We start from the raw sequence: 13,666 nt of genomic DNA, 5'->3' as shown, positions 1-13,666 counted from the left end.
GACATTGAAGTCTTGTATTAGGGAGTTCATTCATTTTACATTTCTCATTTTTCACAGGTCATTGGGACAGTAGAAAAACACATCCAGCCCTAGTAATACAGGGAAGAAGTGAATCAATTTTTCTGAACCAAAAACATTTTCATTCCATCAATGTCCAGTCTGTGTGTGATGAATCTCTCCTCATCCATAGCCTTGTTGCCAAGTTTCCAGGGAGTGTAGAAAATATGGTGTATACCAGTGGTTCCTAAACGTTTGCAGTTCACGGCACCCTTAGAGTCTCCATAATTTTTTCAAGGCACCCCTCCAATATAATTATCGAGCAGTCCTGTTTTAGAAGTAGTTGGGTCAAAAAAACGTAATAAGTATTTAGGTCAGGACAGAAATACTTATTTAGTTGTATGCAAAAATAATACACATAGATCCAAGGAAAAAATAATATTTTTATATATTTTTTTCAATTATATTTCTGTCAAAGAATAATTGACAACTATCTCACACTGTGACCTCCTTCATCTCCACACACTCTGCCCCTTCTGCATCCAGTCACTCTACCCCCTCTGCCCTCTCTCACGCTGACCCCTCTGCCCTATCTCACGCTGCCCCTGTGCCCCCTCTCATGCTGCCCCATCTGCCCTCTCACTCTGCCCTCTCTCACGCTGCCCCCTCTGCCCTCTCTCACGCTGCCCTTCTGCCCCTCTCACGCTGCCCCGTCTGCCCTCTCTCAGTGCTGCCCTCTGCCCTCTCTCATGTTGCCCCTCTGCCCTCTCACTCTGCCCTCTCCCACGCTGCCTCCTCTCATGCTGTCCACGCTGCCTCCTCTCACGCTGTCTACGCTGCCCCCTCTCACGCTGTCTCCGCTGCCCCCCTCTCACTCTGCCCCCCCTCTCACTTTGCCACTCTCTCTGCCCCTCTCACTCTGCCACTCTGCCCCTCTCTCTCTCTGCCACTCTCTCTGCCACCCTCTCTCACTCTGCCCCTCTCACTCTGCCACTCTCTCTGCCACTCTCACTCTGCCTGTCAGAATCACTAGGTGGAATTGATGATACCTGCCAGCAGTTGGCGCTACTGAGTACTGAGGCGCGGAGTCTAACACGCCCCTGGTTTTCACCAGGAACCCCCGCAAGGAGGTATGGACTTCGCTGCAAGGGACGTGCAGGTCGCGGCCCTCAGTATCAGTCTGCTGGCGAGGTAACAATTGAGGCAGCGGTGAGAGCCCACCAGGATGCAGGATGGAAGAGTAGTCAGCAAGCCGGGTCAAAACCAGAGGAACGGATATAGCCAAATCAGAAGCAGGAGAATGGTCAGGAAGCCGGGTCAATACCAAATATCAGTCTAAGCCAGAATCAGGAACCAAGGAGAAGTCAGGAACAAGCCGGGGTCAGAATCCAAATCACAGCAACACAGGAACAAATGCTGGAGCAAGGCTGAAGACCAAATACTTTGGAACTAGACATGTGTCAGAGGCTGCCTTATATACCCTAAGGTGCCTCCTGATAGGGTTAGGGAGATTTTGGCGGTAAGACATGCTGGCTGCAGACAGGTGAGCAGAGATAGCGTCCCGCTGCTAGGCAACAGGACAGGACGTAGACTGCCCCTGTGCCCCCTCTCATGCTGCCCCATCTGCCCTCTCACTCTGCCCTCTCTCACGCTGCCCCCTCTGCCCTCTCTCACGCTGCCCTTCTGCCCCTCTCACGCTGCCCCGTCTGCCCTCTCTCAGTGCTGCCCTCTGCCCTCTCTCATGTTGCCCCTCTGCCCTCTCACTCTGCCCTCTCCCACGCTGCCTCCTCTCATGCTGTCCACGCTGCCTCCTCTCACGCTGTCTACGCTGCCCCCTCTCACGCTGTCTCCGCTGCCCCCCTCTCACTCTGCCCCCCCTCTCACTTTGCCACTCTCTCTGCCCCTCTCACTCTGCCACTCTGCCCCTCTCTCTCTCTGCCACTCTCTCTGCCACCCTCTCTCACTCTGCCCCTCTCACTCTGCCACTCTCTCTGCCACTCTCACTCTGTCTGTCAGAATCACTAGGTGGAATTGATGATACCTGCCAGCAGTTGGCGCTACTGAGTACTGAGGCGCGGAGTCTAACACGCCCCTGGTTTTCACCAGGAACCCCCGCAAGGAGGTATGGACTTCGCTGCAAGGGACGTGCAGGTCGCGGCCCTCAGTATCAGTCTGCTGGCGAGGTAACAATTGAGGCAGCGGTGAGAGCCCACCAGGATGCAGGATGGAAGAGTAGTCAGCAAGCCGGGTCAAAACCAGAGGAACGGATATAGCCAAATCAGAAGCAGGAGAATGGTCAGGAAGCCGGGTCAATACCAAATATCAGTCTAAGCCAGAATCAGGAACCAAGGAGAAGTCAGGAACAAGCCGGGGTCAGAATCCAAATCACAGCAACACAGGAACAAATGCTGGAGCAAGGCTGAAGACCAAATACTTTGGAACTAGACATGTGTCAGAGGCTGCCTTATATACCCTAAGGTGCCTCCTGATAGGGTTAGGGAGATTTTGGCGGTAAGACATGCTGGCTGCAGACAGGTGAGCAGAGATAGCGTCCCGCTGCTAGGCAACAGGACGTGGTTGCTTGGAAGGTGCAGGCGTCCGTCTCCTGCACCAAGTGTCAGTGCGGAGACGGTGCCTGACACTGCCCCTCTCTCTCTGCCACCTTCTCTCACTCTGCCCCTCTATCTGCCCCTCTCACTGCCACTCTCTCTCTGCCCCTCTCACTCTGCCCCTTTCTCTCTGCCCCTCTCTCTCTCTGCCACCCTCTCTCACTCTGCCGCCACTCTGCCCCCCTCTCACTCTGCCTCCTTACTCCGCAACTCTGCCCCCCCCCCTCCGCCGCGGCCAGCCAGAGAAAAAAACGAAAAAAACTTACCAATCCGCGTGGCGCCCGGGACCCAGCATCCTCTCTCCCGCAGCTTATCACTGATTGTCGGGCGCGCTGCAGGAGAGAGGAGGATGCTGGGTCCCGGGCGCCTCGCGGATTGGTAAGTTTTTTTCTTTTTTTTCTTTTTTTCTCTGACTGGCCGCGGCACCCCTGTGACAGCGCACACTTTGGGAACCTCTGGTGTATACTATGAGAGTGAGAAAGTGCTCATGTGTGGCTATTAGGTAAATCCAAAATTTGTTTATTTTTTTTTTCAAAATGTATACTTCTCTGTAACTATTAATATACATAGAGCACAATAGTTGTCACAATGTTACATATATTTTAATTTTATGTTTCACAAATTTTTTAAAAAAAATAATGCAGATTTTTTTCCTCCACTAAAGCAAAACACTTCAGGGACATAATCAGGTTTGTAGTAAGATAATTATTGGACCACAAAATAGTTATTTTTAAAATTATCATCATCTATATATATAGCGCAACTAATTGCGCAGCGCTGTACAGAGAACTCAATCATATCAGTCCCTGCCCCATTGGAGCTTACAGTCTAAATTCCCTAACACACACACTAGGGTCAATTTGATGGCAGCCAATTAATGTTTTTTGGAGTGTGGGAGGAAACCGGAGCACCCGGAGGATACCCGCGCAAACACGGGGAGAACTCCTCAGGAGAGAAACAGACTGACCGGACACAGCCAGATTATTCTGGAGGATGTCAATGCGTGTAGATATGCCCGAAGAAATTGCTTTATGTGCTCTTTATTAGCCTTCTGTTTCACTATTCTCCCCACGAGATGTCGGAGGAGGTCCCTAGGTGAGGGGTTAAGTGAGGAATAAATCGTGGGGACAGAACAAACAGTAACGTATACAGATGAAAATGGATTCTAGCCTAGAATGGGGTGCGGAATTTAATAAGCTCCCTGATGTTCACCAAGAACCACTGCAAGGCGAGATGGGTTTCGCTGCCAGGAAATCGCAGGTCACTGTCCTCTAGACTGCCACTAGATGAAATACTGTGATAAGGAAGGTTGCAGGAGATAGGGTCAAACGATCCAGGAAGTGATACACAGATGGCTAGTGAGGTACAGAATCAGGATTCAAGTGGGAAAGTCAAACAAGCTGGGAACTGGTACACAGACGATCAGTGAAGTGCAGAATGAGAATCCAAGAGGCAGGGTTACAAGGATAGCCAAACATCCAGTGCAGAATAACAGTAAAAAGGAAATCAGAATGGTGTAGGAACCTGTTGCTCTAACACTGCTGCAGTGTCAGAATGGGTTTTTACATGCAGGGGAAATTGAATTTACCGCTCCCAGCAGCAGTCATGTGATCTCAGCCGATATCTGGAAGTGCTGCTCCCACTTTGAGGTGGTGCGATTTGACAATGCTGGAACTGGGATAAGGTACAGTCGTGACACATTGATGCCACTTTCGGTGGTGGACAGGGGACAGCATAGGCATTCTGACCGGTCTGCAGCTACACAGCCCCAAACACAGCAAGCTGCGATGCACTATGTGTTCTGACACCTTTCTATCATAGTTTGCATTAACTTTTGTAAGCAATTTGTGCTACAGTAGCTCTTCTGTAGGGTTGGACCAGATGGGTTAACCTTCGCTCCGCACATGCATCAATGAACCTTGGGCACTCATGACCCTGTTGCCGGTTCACTGGTTATCCTTCTTTGGACCACTTTTTGTAGATACTAACCACTGCATACCAGGCACACTCCACACTACCTGCTATATTGGAGACGCTCTGACCTTGTCTAGCCTTCACAATATGTCCCTTGTCACACTCACTCAGATCTTTACGCTTGTCCATTTATCCTAATTCCAACACATCAACTTCAAGAACAGCACAGTGGTTATCACTTCTGCTTCACAGCACTTGGATCATGAGTTCGATTCCCGATGACCTTATCTGTGTGGAGTTTGTATGTTCTATTCTTTTCATCTCTGTTTCACAGAGCAGTGGCACGAACAGCAGCCCAGGAGGAGGAGTGGTCAGAGGAGGAGGTCCAAGAAGAAGCAGGTATGGTGGAAGAGGGCCCTGAGGAGGAGCCCAGAGAACCTATGTCTAAACCCTCTTATCAACAATGATGATTGTACTCTGTAATGAGGGAATATATAATTTAAAAAGGCGCCGCTTGTACAATGTTCTAGGCTTTGTAAAGAACACTGTACAGGTGGCGCCTCCTTAAATTACCAGCTTAACAGCAGGATTCATAGTGTGGCAGTTCAAAGTGACGTCAGCGCAGCCTGCCAGGATCTTCATTCGTCTGAAGTACTTCAGGTGCTTGTTTCAAGTTGTCACTAAACTACATAACATTGATGCTCATCTGCTTTTCCAAAAAAACTGCAATTTATAGCATATTCTAAATAATATATAACTATATATAAGAAATAAAGACTCAGACACATACTAAATTTTGGCAAAATAGGTCACAGCTTATTTATTTATTTAATAATTCAAATATTTTGGTGGCGGAGAAAACAACTGGAGAACAGCTCCAACTGATGACCCGAACCAAATGAGTGGATGGCCAAATGGGTCCTAAATCCACATAACCAAGGATAACCTCCTTTACTGTATGGCCGGTGCTAAAACTGGCGTTTTAGTAACTAACACCACCTCTAGACTCACAATGACAATGTTCACAAAAACAGTCAAGGGGTCCTTCACAAAAAGGACCTGAGTCACCATTACCTCGAAGAGGGCAGTTACCTGTGGCCAATAAACTATAGCCCGGTGTGTATCAGTCCCTGTTTGCAGTGGTTTCCCACCACAGCTGACGTCCTTTAATGGACCGGCAGCCCGCCACCTTATGACCTAAGCCAACCACCAACTTGCGAGAAAATTTGCTTGATGAACAAAACGAAACCTTTGTCATTAAGATGGACCCATCATGCCTAAACAATTGAATTTGATCAACTGTAATGTATCGATGATCAATAACTAAACCACCAATGGACTTAATTTATTTTCCGATTGCGCCGTTAAGCTTTTTTTAAAAGTTTCATCATTATATTTTGAGGTATAACGCCTCTCCAACTGAGATGTGGAACCATATTTGACCAGAATAACTGGATATCTGGCCAAAAGGACTTTACCGTCCTCAAATCTTCCCTGATTTTATTAATGAAATCTAATGACTTCCCCTTACCTAAATCATTCCTACTTAGATGAAATACATTAATATGTGGAGAGCCCCATTTGTCAAGAGAGGAATAAAAGAAGGCCAACAAAGTCTTCTGATACCAAACCAGTATACTTCCACAGGACATTGAAAGCATGACCAATTTTGAGCCATTTTGTGTCTGGAGCCCAGTACATGTATGAATGGCCTATAACCCAAATTTGGATCTTCCAATTAGATATACCTGTTAAACAAATTATTAAAATTATCATTAGTTAACTAAATTAGCATAAATTCAACCACAAGATAAATTGCATAAAGAAGATGAAAGTTGGGGATAGGGGAACGGTAACCCATATGAAGAACAAAAAACCCAAAAAGCCCGGAGGCCAATAGCCAATCAGGCCTTTTTACCCTAGATATATGGGAAAAATCCCTTCATGCCCTCGCAAAGCGACAAGCAGCAAAGCCCTGGGTTACCGAGGGAATGAAATAGCCAGTCATTTATTAGGTCTAATGTATTTTTTATTGGCATCTGACTTCCATCTGCCGAGAGATTTATTCGCTTCGATGGAAGAACCTGCCAGGGCTGCAGATGTAGCTGCTCCAATTCTAAATGAATGCGTACCATAAAGATCCGGATCTAATCCAAGACACTCTACAGATTTTTAAACAATGCGTTAAATTGATAATTTGTAAGTGAGTTACTATCCCGATGTATTGAGAATAATTTACTTCTAGAGGGTCTAACTTTTACGAATTGTCCAATTACTGTGACTGGACAAATTAATTTATCTTCATGGGGATATATATTAAACCAACAGCCTTTACCAAATTGATCTGTTTTTGATCTGGCTATCTTGCAGACAAATGTGACTCATAAACCAGCACATGTCGCGCTAATAAACCATAGTTTGTACTTTTAGTTGATTTTGTAACTAATTTGGAAATACTAAATGCTCAGAAGAATGCCAAAACGAAGGCTGCGGTAAATAACAATAACTCGTATCCATCTGCTGTAACTCTTTATAAAGAATTGATTAATTGATGTAACAACTGAAAATATAATGGCCTCCTAGTATCTTCAGGAACCGGACTGTCACGCGCACAGCCTCTCATTGCCTTAGTAATCAGGAAGCTTTTAGTAAGGTCTTCAAATCCTTTTAATTGGGCCATAAATGATATACCCGCTAAAATCCCGGACATAGATGTTTTAGATGCACCAGCACTATATCGGGACCAGATAAATGCTAACATGACAGTAGGAATTGTCTCCATTGTTCCCAGGCTGCACGGTATGCTCACCTAGTCGATGGTGCTAACAACATCTCCACGAGTCCCTCTATGCCAGCGTGATGATCTGCCAAACATAAGAGGGACAAGGTGTGCCAACCATATTAGCGTAAGGAGCCAGAACCCTGAATCACCGCCACTGAAAGCGAGATAGGGCATCTGCAATCCCATTGTCAACCCCTGGTACATGCCTTGCCATAAAGGATATATCATACTCCAAACAATGCAAGACTAGTTGTCTATGCAACGCAATCATGGGTGGTGATGATGCACTCTGTCTGTTAATTGATTTGCATGACTCCCAGATTGTCACACCAAAAAACAATGTGTCGCCCCTGCAATCTCGAGGCCCAGAGTTCCATGGCAACTATAATGGGAAACAATTCCAAAACTAAAGGGTTGGACATAATAACGGTGTCACGGAAATACGGTTTCTGGGATCCGTCTCGGGACCCCTGGGTCTATCAGACACTCCTCATATTACAGATAACCATTCCAAATATTTGCATTGGTAAAAGAGTAAACAGTTCATACAGATTCCGAAGGCAAAAAAGGCTCAACTTTACACAAGTATATTATTCCAGCGTCTCACATGTCCACGCCTGTGCCTCTTAGATGTTGCTAAAAGATTCCCAAGTACATTCCAAGTCACATATGAACAAGTTACTGTACCGTTACGGTACCGGCGTCACCCTCCGGAGGGGATTCAAGGAATAAAACAATCACTATGGCAGTGTCACAGACTTGTCAAAACGTCCATTTAGATGCATGCTGGTCCCGATGGTGTGTTACCTAGATTAAAGTCTGGCTGGGAACCAAGTATGCACTAAGCGCATTCCTTCCAATCGGTCACTAGAGCAAGAAGTCAGTCAGCAAATAATATTGTCATAGTAGCATATACAGACCCACTGACGCATTTCGTACTACACTGAGCACTTTCTCAAAGCTTATGGTAGATCTGAACGTGTCCATTATATAGAGCTTGATAGACACAGGTGTTAAAATTCATCAAATGGCTACAATTGATCCAATTAATCTTGTAGCCATTCCATCAACCTTTTAACTAGATATTTCCCACAATTACATAACATATTAAAAACAATAAACCAAGTAGATATTAAACATTACATATAAAAAAAAAAAATTCCCAATTAAGTATCTGCACTTGTTAAAATACCAATAAAAATCGAATATCAAAAAACATAATAAATATATTCAAATAAAAACAACAATTAGTACAATCTATATAAAAAAGAAAAAGTCCCAACATACATGAGACATTAAGGAAATAATATAAAATAAACATGATACTATGAGATACATAGACACCAACCATGTAACATTTCCCCAGTAATCTAAACTGCAACTGTTGTAATATACATTTCTAACATGACAGAAAAAAGGTATAAAAATTAGACTAATTTATAAATCCATCAGTTGAGACAATGATGATCTAATGCTTCATTCAAATACATAGGGCATAAGGTAGCCAGATTAAAAATCCAGGCTGATTCAAGTAAACATAGCTTCATAAATCGATCGCCTCTCCTCACAGTGTTAGCTACATGCTCAACTCCTAGAACCGATGGACTACTAGGATCACCTTCATGATAGTCCGCAAAGTGCCTCGAGACACTATGGACTTGTACCTTATTCATAATATTTCTTTTGTGTTCCCTAAAGCGTGCTTTCAATGTTTTAGTTGTGCTTTCTAAATATTGTAGTTTACAACTACATTATAACACATAAATACCATATGTAGTCTCGCAATTTATGAAACCTTTTATGGGAAAATCTATTCTTGTGTGGTTAGATTTAATGATCTTAGATTTGTTCACAATATGTTGGCAAGTTAAACACACAGTTTTATTGTATTTAAAGCACCCATCCGGCTGCCTTTGAAGCCAACTTCTTCCAGAAATCTGTTTTAATGGTTTCAATAAACTTGGTGCTAAAACTCTTTTCAGATCCAAATTTTTCTTAAATACTACAACTGGTTTATCCTCCATACAATTACTCAAAATATTATTTTGTTTCAGTATCCCGAAATTAGTCTTGACAATATTTTTTATCTGTCTGGATTGAGAATTGAACTTAGATACAAATGCGGGTGTCCTATCCTTACTAAACCTTTTTTCCGCATTTTTGCTGTCTTTGATAGGAATGAGGAGAGACTCTCTATTGAGAGTTAGACCATACTTTCTGTTTCTTCCAACAACAAATTAGGATAACCTCTATGTTTGAATTTCGTTAACATAGCCTTCAATTGTTTATTAAACTCTGCATCATCTGAGCAATTCCTTCTAAGTCGCCCTACTTGGCTTTTTGGAATGTTCTTAACCCAAAGACCATAATGTCCGCTCTTAAAATGTAGAAAATTGTCATCTGTGGTCAAGTTTACCATATATTTTCTGTGATAGTCCCTTGGAGAATAACTAATTTAAATGTATGCATATGTACAATTGCCATTAAGATATGAAGTTTGCACTTTATGCTTATTGTCAATTCATTTGGTGTATTTTTTGTCTCTAAATGACCCCACATATCCACACATGAAAAAGAAAAATACATTTCACATATGAAATTACTAAAGTGTGTTATGAAATCTACTTATACGATGCTAAAGTAGAATGTTATGGACAAAAACATGCATGATGTTAATGTTACTTTTATCTTCCATTATGTGAGCTGTACATGCTGAGGATCCCAGTGAGGGTGAAGATGAACCCACATAACAAGGACACCCGTGATGGGGCCAAGGAAAACAGGCACATGAAGTTACCCCAAATCCTGCTTCTGGATTTCAGAACAGTGGCAATATGTCAATATCTCAGCAATTATTTTTTTAAAAATATTTGCGAATGCTACCTCTTTGCACCAAAAACTGGATTATATAGGCAACACTGTAACAATGATTCATAGCACTTTTGAAAGATTGACCGAAGCAGTTATAAATTATATGGGGAAATAAAGGGGCATTACACAAGCTCCTGTGGCACCTGTTTCCCCTCCTGCACCTGTGGCACCTGCTGCCCCTCCTGCACCTGTGGCACCTGCTGCCCCTCCTGCACCTGTGACACCTGCTGCTTCAGAGGGAGCCTGAGAAGGCAGAGCCAGAGGCTGTTCTATCTCCTGCTCAGCTGACCCTGAGGCAGATATAGTCAAGCAACACAAGGAATATTAGGCCAGCGGGTAAGTGACAGCACAAGTCCAAAAAAATATTTGAATGTCTCACATGTGTTTGTCGCTAATATGTCTGTTTGTTACCACCAAGTCAATGTTTCTGAAATCTGGTCCTCGGGACCCCAAACAGTGCATGTTTTCCATATCTCCTTGCTATAGCAGAGGTGTATCCATTACTGACTGACACATTGTAACAGACCCACAGGTGGCATAATTATTTCCCTTGTCACCTGGAAAACATGCATTGTCAGGGGTCCTGAGGACTGGGTTTGAGAAACACTGCACTAAATGCATTATTTTGAATTCAAATGGTTTCCTGGTTTTTTAAAACATTTTTGGTAGTCAATTCATTTTAAGTCCACACAAAAGCTACTTACATGTAAAGTAAGATGAAATTACATATGTCTTGCAGGCCAAATAATCTTGTGAATTTGGAAGATAAGGATCAACATCTTCTTCCTCCTCCTGTCCAGTAACCTCGGCCGCTTCCACCCATGGAACTCCACTCCTCATGGCAATATTATGAAATATCACACACAGAGCAATGATGTTGCAAACTATATTCGGCACATCTGGCTCCACCAGACCGGTCAAGGCAAGAGAATCTGGCTTTTAAAAGCCCAAAAGTCAGTTCTATAACCGATCCGGTTGAGGTATGTCTGGATTTGTATACAACCTCTTGCTCTGTGGATGTAAAACAGTAATTACATATGAGTATTGTTCAGTTTTATAACCAATGAGGATTGGAGTTTGACACAATAGGTTATTAGTCCAATGTACACACATCTAGGGAAAAAAGACCTAACAATAAACAATTAGATGAATAACAAAAGCACCTAATAGCTACACTGCATGTGGCCTTGCACCTCCTTGTCTCTGGACTAATCTGCGCCTGATCGCCTGGAGGAAAAAAGAGACATGGGTGTCCCTTGGCCATTTAACAAACAGGCATTGTATTTGGAGAGATGTATCACATATAGCCTGGACATTTATCGAGTGGAAATGTTTTGTTTTGGAAAAAATAGATGTGTTAATACCCAATAGGACCAGGGCTATATGTATACAATCTACTGCCCCTATAACATGCAGAAAGCCAGCTATGGTGGCAAACTGACACTTTATGGGCACAAGGGAGTCCTTATCAACTGGTAGACGGATAAATTGATGGATGCGTGACAGGAAAGCCAACAGCACTATGTTGAGCACAAAACTAAAGGTGGGCTGGGACAATCCTGCCGCGACATCCTCTGTGGTTTGGAATGACCCAGATGCACAGAAGTGTACCACTGCCAAGAGTTTGGTCAGCGGTGATATTGCTGTAGGGATGTGGTGCACAATGCGCAGGGTGTCCATGATGACACAAGTTGGAAGCTGATAGCGACGGATCACCTCAGCATCTGACATCCCAAAGAGGCTGACACGTGACTTAAAGACAGTTGCTGGTTCCGTAAGGGATGAGGCCTGTCATCCTCCAGATTCATTGTTTATGCAATGATGCTATATGTGAAAAAGATGGAGGGAACAAAAATTACATTATGTTTTACCTCATGTTATTATCTTATGACACATTATGGATCAAACATACTTACAGCTAACAAAGTTTGTTCCAAGTTATTTTTTTTAAGGTTTTAAGGTAATCTAATTACAAAATAAAACTGCAATGGTAATGTATGCAGCTATGTATAAAGAACCATACTATTTTAAAAACACAATGCTAATGTATGCAAGTATGTATTGTAACAAAGGGAGACATTTAGCTGGCAATATGCAGAGAAGGCATGGAAGTAGAGTAAAACATTTGTGCAGTAATGCACCTAGATTGATGACTTATGTGTAACAAACAATAGTTTAAGTTAAGTTAACTTACATGATAGAGAAAGCTCCTTCCTCTCAGCAAACAGACAGGGTGTGTCTGTTAGTGCAAACAGAGGCAGTGATGGGTGTTTCCTTTTAAAGAGAAGGTGGGTGTGTCACCTGCCCATCAAGCTAAGGCTGGGGGAGGAGCATCATGTATAAAAGCTTGATTGTGTTATTTGTTCAGTGAGACCATCGCTGGGGAAGCTGGCTGGTCTTGAGAGAGCTGAGCTATGTCTAGCTAGCGTTTAGGGTCTCCAAGAATTGCTGTGAATTCTGTACGGTGTCAAAACATTTACCATCCGGACAATAAAACTACATAAAAAAGAAGAAGTTGTTCGTGTGTGCTTCTGCAGTAGCGGGCTCCTGCCACAGTATATACATTTCTAAAATTATATTTCAATGCAGATGCTTTGCAAAGGTCAGAAAGACAATTTCAAACATATGCACATGCTAACGTATGCGATGCTTTCAAATAGAATCAAATAATTTTGTTTTGTTGCTGCTGAGATCCACATGTGAAAATTTCACCTACCTTTTTCCAGTATGCAGTAGGCATTTAATTGTTTGTTTGTTTTTTCAAATGAAGAGGCACAATGGTGCCTCTCTGCCATGATTTTATATAGTGTTGTTTAATGAGATGTGCGGCATCAGATGTACAAGTGAATTGGCAATCTTCCCATTAAATTGTGAGAGTGAATGCTGTGTTTCGTCATTGCTATCATCCATCTGAAAAGAATTGTTCTTCAGAGGGTTTGGGTACGGTTTTTCGGTTTCGAAAAATCCGACACCCACTTCACCTACAACAAAAAAAATCTGAAATTTTAATCATCTGAATTTAAAGTGGCAATGTCGGGTTAAGTGTTTAAACACTTAACCTGCGTGGTCCCGACATTGCCACTTTACATTCAGATGAATACAAGGTGCAATGACAGTAGTGCCGGACACCTCTTCAATCGAAATCATTTGCAGTCAGCCTTCCGGTCCATCGGTGATCTGCTTTTTAAAACTTTCAGGTTTTTTTTTATAGGTGAAGTGGTTGTCGGAATAATGGTAATCGTATTAACGATTTACACCGCTTCAGAGTACATTAGTACTTGAATCAGTCACATCGGAGTGGGAATGCCCTTACTGTACCTGAGCTAGGATAGTCCACTTTACACCCACATTCTGTCCCTTCAAGGTTTGTACCCTGCTACATAGCAAGTGTCATATTCAGCCAGACTTGATGTCTTTAGCACAAGATAAAATCAACATGACCAGATAAGGGTTATAAATTACTTCTTTACATAATCACATACAGAACTTACCA

Source organism: Mixophyes fleayi, chromosome 5 (assembly GCF_038048845.1).
Source record: "Mixophyes fleayi isolate aMixFle1 chromosome 5, aMixFle1.hap1, whole genome shotgun sequence".
In the NCBI taxonomy this organism is placed as follows: Eukaryota; Metazoa; Chordata; class Amphibia; order Anura; family Limnodynastidae; genus Mixophyes; species Mixophyes fleayi.
Note: the sequence above shows the minus strand (reverse complement) of the source record.